Source organism: Sorex fumeus, unplaced genomic scaffold (genome assembly GCF_029834395.1).
Source record: "Sorex fumeus unplaced genomic scaffold, SorFum_2.1 ptg000171l, whole genome shotgun sequence".
NCBI lineage: Eukaryota > Metazoa > Chordata > Mammalia > Eulipotyphla > Soricidae > Sorex > Sorex fumeus.
This window is the reverse complement of record NW_026606228.1, coordinates 1,839,356-1,850,200: the sequence shown is the minus strand read 5'-3', so window position 1 is coordinate 1,850,200 and position 10,845 is coordinate 1,839,356. Positions and strand designations below refer to the sequence as shown.

The following is a 10,845-nucleotide window of genomic DNA, read 5'->3' as shown; positions in this document are numbered from 1 at the left end:
GTTATCAAGTTTGTTTCTTTACCTACTTCAGCACACAGTTATTATCCTAGAGTGATCATTTCCAACTATGATTGCCATAGTGGTTCCTTCTATATCCTAACTGCCATCTTGCCAAGCACCTGATGCAGGCTTCCAACCATGGACCAATCCTCCTGGTCTGTGGTCCTACTATCCTTGGATATTAGTCTCATACTATGTTTATGTCCCACAATGAATGAAGTGATTCTATAACTCTCCCTCTTCTTCTGATTCATTTCAGCATGATACCCAACATGCCATCCATTTGTAAGTGAATTTCATGACTTCATTTTTCTTAACAGCTATGTAGTATTCCATTGTGTAGATGTACCATAGTTTCTTTATCCAGTCCTCTGTTCTTGGGCACTAATGTTGTTTCCAGATTCTAACTATTGTGAACAGTGCTGCAATAAACATACAGGTTCATATGGAATTGAACCTGTATGCTGTGGTTTTGGCCCCCAGAGTATATTCCCAGAAGTGGTATTTCTGGGTTATATGGGAGCTCAATTTCTAGTGTTTTGAGTACTCATATTGGTTTCCTAAAAGGCTGGATCAGTTGGCATTCCCACCAACAAGGAAAGAGAGTCTCGTTCTGTATTCTGCCAACACTGGTTGTTCTCATTCTTTTTGATGTGTGACAGTCTCTGTGCTGTAAGATGATATCTCATTGTTGTACGTATGTGAATCCTCCTAATGATTAGTGATGTGGAACGTTTTTAATGTGCCTTTTTGCCATTTGGTTTCTTTTTTATGGAAGTTTTTGTTCATTTGTTTTCCCCATTTATTGTTGGGTTGGATGTTTTTTCTTTGTAAAGCTCTACCAGTGTCTTACATATCTTTTATATTTGCCCCTTATCTGATGGGTATTGGGAAATAATTTTTCTCATTCTGTAGTATGTCTTTGTAGCTTAGTCACCATTTTTTAAGGTTCAGGAGCTTCTTAGTTTAATATAGTTCCATTTGTTTGTCTTTGCTTCCACTTGCTTGGTCAGTGATGTTTCATCTCTAAAGATGCCTCTAACTTCAATGTCATGGGTGGCTTTACCTACATTCTCCTCTGTGTATCTTAGGGGTGCAGGTCTGATATTGAGGTCGCTAATTCATTTTGATCTGACTTTAGTGTCTGGCATTAGAGAGGTATGAGTTTGTTTTTGTTTATTTTTTTGCATGTTGCTGTCCAGTTTTCCCAGTACCTCTTGTCAAAGAGTCCTTTCTTGCTCCAATTCACATTTCTTGATTATTTATCAAAGATTAAATTAGTAAATATTTGAGTGTCTGTGCCATGGTATTCAACTCTATTCCATTGGTTTGTGGTTCTATTTTTATTCCAATACCATGCCAATTTAATTACTACTACGTGTAGTACAGTTTGAAGTTCCATGAATTTCAGGAGTGTTTTATCTATTTCTTTGAAAACTGTCATCGATATCCTTATAGGAACCAAACTGAATCTGTGCAGTGCTTTTGGGAGTACTGCCACTTTGACAATGTTAATCCTCCAGATTCATGAGCAGGTAATGCATCTCCACTTCTGTGCATCATCTTCTTTTACATATTGTATAGTTCTTTGAAGTTTTCTTTGTACAGATTTTTCACCTCTTCAGTTAAGCTCATTCTGAGGTTCTTGATTTTCTGAGGCACGATTGTGAACAGGATTGTTGTTTTAATATGTTTTTTCTTCTCTTTCATTATTTATATGTAGATAAGCTGTGGACTTCTGGGTATTGATTTTGTAACCTGCCACTTTACTATACAAACCTCTTGCTTTTAGGAGCTTTATTGTAGAGTCTTTAGTGTTTTCCAATTATAGAATCATGTCATCTGCAAATAGTGATAGCTGGACCTCTTCTTTTCCTATTTGGATGCCCTTGATATCTTTTTCTTGCCTAACTGCTATGGCAAGTATTTCCAGTACTATATTGAATAGAAGTGGTGAGAGTGGGCGACCTGGTCTTCTGCCTGATCTTAGAGGAAAGGCTTTTAGATTTTCCCATTGAGAATATTGCTTGTTTTGGGCTTATAGTAGATAATTTTGACCATATTGAGGTAAGTTCCTTCGACTCCTTTTTGTTGAGAGATTTTTGTCATGAATAGATGCTAGATCTTGTCAAATACTTTCTCTGCATCTATTGATATGATAATATGGTTTTAATTTTTTATTGATATGATGTATTACGTTGTTTGACTTGCAAATGTTAAACCACCATTGCATCCCTGGGATTAATCCTTGTTCATGGTGTAATATCTTTTTGACGAGTCATTGGATTCTATTTTCAAGTATTTTGTTGAGGATATTTGCATCAGTGTTCATCACGGATATTGTCCTATAATTCTCTCTTTTTGTGTTTTCTCTGTCTGCTTTGGGTATCAGAGTGATATTTTCCTCATATAAACTTTGGGAGACTGTTTCTGTTTCTTCAATTTCCTATAAAAGTTTGAAGAGTATTGGGATTAGGTGCTTTATAAAGATTTGGAAGAATTCATTAGTGAATCCATCAGGGTCAGGGTTTTTGTTTGGGGGGAGACTTTTGATTACCATTTCCATTTCCTCAATAGTGATATGTCTGTTCATGTATTCCAAGTTTTCTTCGTTCAGCCTTGGAAGGTTATAGGAATCCAGAAATTTATCCATTTCTTCGAGGTTTTCTTATTTTGCAGAATAAAGTTTCTCAAAGTATTCTCAGATGATTCTTTGAATTTCTGTGGTTCCTTTTGTGATGTCCCCCTTTCATTTCTTATTTAATTTATTAGGGTTCTATTTCTTTATTTGTGAGCCTTGATTTTGGTTAATTGATCTTGTTGATTTTCTCAAAGGTCCAGTTCTTGGTTTTGTTGATGTTTTGGATTGGTTTTGGGATTCCAGTTAATTTATTTCATCTCTAAGTTTAATTCCTTCCTGTTTCCTTTTTGGGGCTCCTTTTGTTGGTCGTTTTCCAAGATGTTAATCTGCAAGGCTATATTATTAACATGGGCCCTTTCTTCTTTTTTTTATGAATTCTTGCAAAGCTTTAAACTTTCCTCTTAACATTGCTTTAGCTGTGTTCCAGAAGTTCTGGTAGCTTTTATTTTCCTTCTCATTTGTTTACAGAAATATTCTGATTTACTCTCACAACCACTTGTTGCTCAGTATCATTCTGTTTAATTTTAAGGCATTTGATTTGATTCTGTTTCTGTGTGTGATTAATTTTTATTTGCAATGCATCATGGTCTGAAAACATCGTTGATACAATTTCTATCATCTTAATTTTCTGGAGTTATGTTTTGTGGCCTAGCACGTGGTCTATCTTGGAGAATGTCCCATGTGCACTGAAGAAGAATGAGTATTTGGCTTGTCGGGTGACTAGTTTTATAGTGTCTCTTTCGATAGTTCTGCTTTGAATCTTATTGGCTTTTCCTTTGTAAGTTCATTTAATGATCTTTATGCTTCCTATATTCTTCACTGTCTTTGAATTTTGTCATTTTTGAGTAAAATGTGTTTTGGAGTTTCTCTATTTGAATTTATTTTCACTGGGACCTTTTAGGTCTCTTGGATATCCTTAACTCTGGGAACTTTCTGATGATGATATTTTAGACATCTCTACATAGAATTTGCCTTCCTATTCTTCAGAGAACTCTAATGATTTTTCTTATGTCATTCTTCTTGAATTTATTCCACAGTTTTCTTATATTCTGTTAATTAATTTTCATGATTTTTCTAACTCTGTTGTTTCCTAAAGGTTTCCTCCATCTTAATTTGGTACATTTTGATCTTTTCTTCAGCTGCTGCTATTCAACTACTCTGAACTTCTATTGAGTTTTTTTTTTATATCACCCACGATACTCTATTTCTGCTTGTAGTTTTCTCTTTTCAGCTCTCCTACTTTCTTGTGCTTCTCTAACTGCCTGTATAATTGCTTCTTTGAGCTCATTGAATATTCTTACAACAGTGCCACTGAAGTCATTTTCTGAGGATATACTGAACTGGTTGTTTATGGTTGAGCCTTTTGGGTTATTGATTTTGCCCATTGAACTTGGTGGGTTTCCAAGTTGTGACTTTTTGGTTTTTGATGGTTAGTCTTTGTTGTTAGGACTTCTAGGGTTCTCTGAATAGTAAGCTGGTAATTGGTCTTTTACTTTTCTGGCTATCCTCACCCAGTGATAGAAAATAAAATTAAGCATTGTGAAATTTTATAAAGAGCTTTATATTTTGAAAATATCTAATGCACAAAAGTCATATTTTAACAAATGCTTTAACAGTTCTATGAGATACCAGTAAAAAAGAGAACAGGGACTTTATAAAATTCTTTCTCTGAGTAAAATTGATTATCAAAAAATCAGATTTTACTTTTTTTAAGAATTATTTAATACATTATTATGTTAGTCAACTATCACTGAAAAGATGGAGTAACCAGTTGTGGGTATTGTGTGTTTCCTTGTACTATGTTTGTGTGTTAGGCAGAGTAATAGAGGCTCTATTAATGGTTTATTAATAGCCAGGCAGAGTAAGTAAAACAATTATGTTAATGACTTATTAAAATTTCAGTAAATCAACTTAAACAACCTCAAAAAGAAAACTATCACAGGATCAATATAATTTTAGCATAACACTGTATGTAATCTCAGATCCAAAAATGCTTAAAAAGTCATTAGGTTTTCATATTAAGTGTTAAATTACACTGACTTTCTTGGCAATCTACAAATTCAAGGACAATATTTTAAGATTTATTATAAGAAGAAAATTGAAAATAATTTCTCACTGCTATATTTGAGTTCATAACAAATATTAATCACTAGTTAAATGATACAAAAAAGTGAAATAACAATATAATTTGAATTTGTATCCAGTGTTGGGAAAAAGTTCATCTTTCTCTACCTTTCTAAATCCATAAGACAATCAAATACACACAAGAGAATAGCAAGAGAAAAAGAGAAACTTATGTGTCCATGGACCTCGTGGAATAGAAATCACCATCTTATCTTTACAGTGGAGTCACATACTTTAGAAAGGGGAAATAAATTTAGGAAGGGAAAACAGGTCAAGTAATTTGTAATTTAAATAAAAGAGGTATTTTGAAGAGTTTGTCTACATAAGCATCAAAAGCAAACCTTGCAATCTGGAGTCTAGGTTGATAAAGTTGTAAGGTTGTTTCCAAACTCCAGAAACACCAGAGCTTTAATGTTTCTAGGGAGATAAAAATTAGTTAAAAATCACCTTTTTAATTTTATGTCTCTTAGCAGCATGAAACTTACACACATCCTGGAGCACTGTTTTTGTACTAAGACTAGCAAAGTTATAAAATATTCCCTATTGTGAACTTATAAATTATTTGTCAAATGACTGAATTCAAATTATGTTTGTTTATATGTGGTCTCTGAGGCCTCCAATTCTTTACTTTGTGGCCAACTAGTGAAATGAATTTATTTAAATACCTGAGACAAAAGAACAAAGAAAAATTACTTTTCTGGCATTTTCAAATTAGATTTGTGTTTGACACTCCCTCAACACTTAACTTTCTTAACAACTGGACCTTATCCTCACTTCATAGATGTGCTTATTCTAGAAGAGAGTGACAGTTGAAAGCTTAATATATTCACATACCTTTTCTGAGCAGGTGTCTGACCTTAGAAATGCACATTGTTTTTCAAATTCCATATTATTTGTGGGAGCTTTACAATGCCCTTATACCTTTATTTCCCCCAAATCATTCTGTTCACAAATTATCTACTTGGAATTTTAGTGTTTGAGTTTTTTTTTTTCAAACTAAAACATGTTGCTATGAATAATAAGAGTTTCTAGAGTTTCTTTAAAATTTTTGACAAACACCCTCAGTCTAGTTTTTCCCGCATCAAGAGCGTTCCAACTTAGGTAAAAATAAGATAACCACCTCATATCAGAACTGTAGGGAGCTCTCAGATTAAAATTAGCACATACAAATTCATAGAAATAAACTCAGCTCTTCTTTCTTTGTTTTTTGTTTGTTTGTTTTTAATTTTATTGAATCACCATGAGATAGTTACAAGCTTTCATGTTTGTTACAATCACACAATGATCAAACACCCAGCACTCCACCAGTGCACAACCCCACCACAATATCCCCGGTATAGCCCTCCTTTCCCACCCTCCCCCTGCCTTCATGGCAGACAATATTCCCCATACTCTCGCTCTCTCAGTGTCTGTACTGCAAACCATAAAACTCTTCTTTCTTTGTAAACAGTCACACACATCAAGAATTTTAGTACACTTTGCAAGACAACTTGACTCACAGTTGATCAAAAAATGGGGACTTTATATTCCCCTTCCATCACTCATTGGTTATGTGCTGTTCCTCAAAAGACATGATTTTAAACATGGTGACTTAATACCGCACTGTTTCTCAACCAAAAGTCATACTGTCTCTGAAGGATATTCTAAGGGTTTCCTGATAATCATCCTATAAATGATGAGCCATCAAATGAGACTAGAGTGATGGAAAGTCCTGAAGTGAATACTGAAAAAAAAAAACCAACAAAAACTACTGCATCTGGATGGACTGGTCATAGAGTATGAGATAAACTCACAAGGAGACAAATAAGGACATATAACTGTTCAAGTTTAAGAGTATCTTGGGAAACCATCAGTGGTCTCACAGGTAGCAATATTTATCAAATATAGTATATATTCAATACTATATTTCAGCCCACCTGTGATCCTAATAAGTGAACCATAAATTGACAGAAACATTAAGGGCAATACATAAGCACATCAATGTTCAATAAGTATCACTGTGACATGCTGGGGTTCACGGGACTGGCCAGGGAGCCAGCAGTGGGAGCCCACATCACTTGCCAGTTGTGCACCATAATGGGGGTGGGGGACAGTCCTTTGAAGGAGAGCGAGCACCTGGAGCTGCAAGAAAAGACAAGTACTGACACACAAACGAAGCTCGGACCTGAGCAACTTGCGGCAGAGATGGCCCGGGACTTTGCAATAGGCCCTCTCTGCTGGGTTGCTTCAGATGGGGCCAGGTGTTGTCCCTCCGCCTGCCCTCTAAGAGCTCCAGCAGTAGCCATTTTCTAGAAGTCAGCAAGAAACACCAACAGCATCCAGCAAGAAGCACCAGGTACAAGTTGCAGTGATGGAAAATCACAAGTCTCATGGGACAGGGAAGGAGTGGGCCCTCCTTCCTCCCATCCCGATAGGACGCTGAGATGATGCCACATCCGCCCACCATCTACTTAAGCTCCCACATAGCCATAATCCAGAGACACACAAACGAATATCAAACCTGAGCAACTTGCGGCAGGGATTTCTTCAGACCCTAATTATTAAAATCTTAGAATTCCTATAGCAAAAGTGGCCGTAAGACATTATATTATATCCATAACAAGCAATACAAAACACATTGTCTAGCAACTGAATTTTTGGCAGGTATGAGGAGTGGTAGGACTGGTCTCAAAATATCAGTGGTAACTAAAGTAGAGAAAGAATATTTTGCAAATTGTCTGCCACACAGGCAGGGGGAGGTGTGGAATGGGGGTGATACTGGGGATTTATTTATTTATTTATTTATTTATTTATTTTATTTAATCATTTTTTTATTAGTGAAATACCATGAGGTACATTTAAAGGTAAAGGCCCTCCCGTTGATCGTCGATTTGCTCGAGCGGGCCCAGTAACGTCTCCATTGGAGACTTTGTTGTTACTGTGTCTGGCATATCCAATACTCTCGGTAGCTTGCCGGGCTCTCCGAGAGGGGCGGAGGAATCGAACTCGGGTCGGCCGTGTTGGCCGCTTGTAAGGCAAACGCCCTACCTGCTGTGCATTTATAGACTTATAAATTTTTGTGCTTGGGTTTCAGTTATACAATGATTAAGTACACATCCCTCCACCAGTGCCCATCCTCCCCCACCACGGGTCCTAGCATCCCTCCCACCCCCCATCCCCGCCCCCCGTCCCACCCTGCCGCTGTGGCAGGGCATTCCCCCTTGTTCTCCCTCTCTTCTTTTGGGTACTGTGTTTTGCCAGAGAGGCATTGAGTGGCAATCATGTTTGGTCTATAGACTACTTTTAGCATGTCTCTCCCACCCTGGGAGGGTCTTCGCAAAAAAATATGGAACGCTTCACGAATTTGCGTGTCATCCTTGCGCAGGGGCCATGCTAATCTTCTCTGTATCATTCCAATTTTAGTATATGTGCTGCCGAAGCAAGCACGATACTGGGGATTTAGTTGGTGGAAAATGTGCACTGATGACGGGATGGGTGTTTGATGACCATATGATCAAAGTTCAAACCTGAAATTTTTGTTACTGTACCTCACAGTGAATTAATAATTTTTTTAAATAAAAATAAATTGGAGGTGGGAGGGATACTGGGATCTGTGGTGGTGGGAAATGGGCACTGGTGGAGGGATGGGTATTTGATCATTGTATAATTGAAACCCAAGCACAAAATTTGTAAGTCTACAACTGTACCTCATGGTGTCTCAGTAAAGGTAAAGGTAAAGGCCCTCCCGTTGATCATCGATTTGCTCGAGCGGGCCCAGTAACGTCTCCATTGGAGACTTTGTTGTTACTGTGTCTGGCATATCGAATACTCTCGGTAGCTTGCCGGGCTCTCCGAGAGGGGCGGAGGAATTGAACTCGGGTCGGCCATGTTGGCCGCTTGTAAGGCGAACGCCCTACCCGCTGTGCTATCGCTCCAGCCCCAGTAATAAAAATTAATAAATGAATAAAAAAATAAAAATAAATTAAAAAAAGAAAGAAAAGACACACACTCTGGGAGCCTCTTCAGGGAGACTTAATTTATTACAAGCAGGGTCAGGTTTATACACCTCAAGAAATAGGGAACAAACATTTTGTGTGGGTCTCCAGCACACATTTGCACAATGGCTTAGAAGCATGCTGTGGTTTGTCATTTTTTTCTTGGTTGGAGCACTGTTTGCTCAAACATTCCCTGGTGCCACTGAGGTGACTGGATGTTATGGCTGGCTGACAGAAGAGAGAAGGGAGAGGGGAGAGAAACTGCTGCCTGGATACCAAAAGGGGAAGCTATGGGGGAGGGGCTGCTTACCGCTCATCCTGTTTAGGCCAAGTCTCAAGGGCTCCATCCTCACCCCTAGTTATTCCCCAGTTGTTCCTTGCAATGTCCCAAAAATAAGCACATGTAGAACAGAGACTAGATTATTTTACATAGTTAATCAGCGACTAACCTTAAAATATAAAGTCGTGACAGTTTTCTGTTTTATTTTTGCCTATGTTGCCCTTTCTATCTAAAGACCAAATGTTCTTCATTTTCCTGGGCATATTTTGCAGCCATCATCTATTTGTTATCTACACTTTTCTTTCCCAGGTGCAGATTTGCAACACACTATATTCTAAGACTTAAATAGTTTTGCCCAGGAGACTACTGGACTTTGGAGTTAGAGTTAGGGGGAATGTTTCCAACAAGGCAACAAGTATGATGGGAATGGACAGGAAGGATACAAGGTTACAAGTAAACAATAGTCAGAAAAATGTTGATAAATAGTGTTCTATAGTTTAGTTATAACCTAGAGCTGATGAGAGTTAAGGTAATTATTTCTTCCCTGTAGAGTCATAATGGTATGGCTTAATCGACCACAGATAGAATTTATAGTCTGAGAAGCCAGCACCACGGTCTCCTGAAGTAGGCCCCCAAGTATCTTGAAACAGGTTCTCAAGTCCTCTGAGGCCTCATTTTTCCTCACAGCCACTCCTAGAGAGGACTAGAGAGAACTGCCAAATACATAGCAGCTAAACCAAGAAAACTACCTTGGCCCAAAGGTTAGAAAGTAGTGCTGAGGTTTCCCTGATTAACTACCTCAAAATAATCTCTCTCCCTCAATAGAACTCTTGCAGAGATCTCTCTGCCAGTGGGGAGGACAGTGAAGTGAAATAGAAACACCCCAGATTACAAAATGAACTAGTAAAGAAGTATAGAACCCACCATGAGTAGCTGGTGAAGATTGTAATCCTGAGGACTCAATCAATAATATCCACCTATATAAATTTTAACTTAAAAAAATCAGAGTGGAAATTCTTAGGACGTTTAAGGAACTCAAACAACAATGGAATGAACAACCAACAAAATACAAGAGTGTACGAGAGTAGAAATGAGAAAACTACAAACAGAAATGACAAAACTGAAAAACTTGGAAAGTGAAATGAAAAACTCACTGAAAGGTCTCACCAGCAGAGTCATAGCTGCTAAGGACAGAATCAGTGAGCTCCAATATGAGGTACAGAATACTACCAAGCAAGGTAGAAGATGAGAAAAGCTTCAAAATAAATTAACAGCTGACAAGAGAACTTTGAGATGAATTCAAGAGGAACAACAGAAGAATAACCAGAGTCCCAGAGAGCCAGGAAGGCAACCCTGATAAACAGGCAACAGAGATATCATTGATGAGAAATTTCCAGAGCAAGAAAGTACACATACCCAGATACAGGAAGTTTGAAGGTTATCAGCTAAAAGAAGTCCAAATAAAAATACTTTAAGAAACATCCTAATCATAATGATGAAAACCATAGAAGAAAACCATAGACAGACACCAGAGAAGGAAACTATAGACATAGAATACTGAAACTATCAAGATCAGAGAAATAAAGTATATACAGTGGAGTGTCTTTAAGTTTTACAACAGATTTACCAAACAAAACCCTCTGGGCCCAATGACAATGATGATTAAAAAAAAATCAGTGAAATTAATGCCTCACCAAGAATACTTTACCCAGCCGACTTCCATTCAGATTTTAGGGAGCAATACACAACTTCATGGATAGAAAACAACTCAGTAATTTCATAGACTGAAAACCGTATTTACAAGAAAAACCGAGGAGGCTACGTTA

General features: G+C 37.5%; 1 non-coding gene across 1 annotated transcript; it reads right to left on the bottom strand.

The window, feature by feature from the left end:
• Positions 1-8,084: 8,084 nt before the first annotated feature.
• On the bottom strand, positions 8,085-8,191 carry LOC130017057 (U6 spliceosomal RNA). The gene has a single exon (XR_008791318.1). It is a non-coding gene; the product is annotated as a U6 spliceosomal RNA (small nuclear RNA).
• Positions 8,192-10,845: the final 2,654 nt, after the last annotated feature.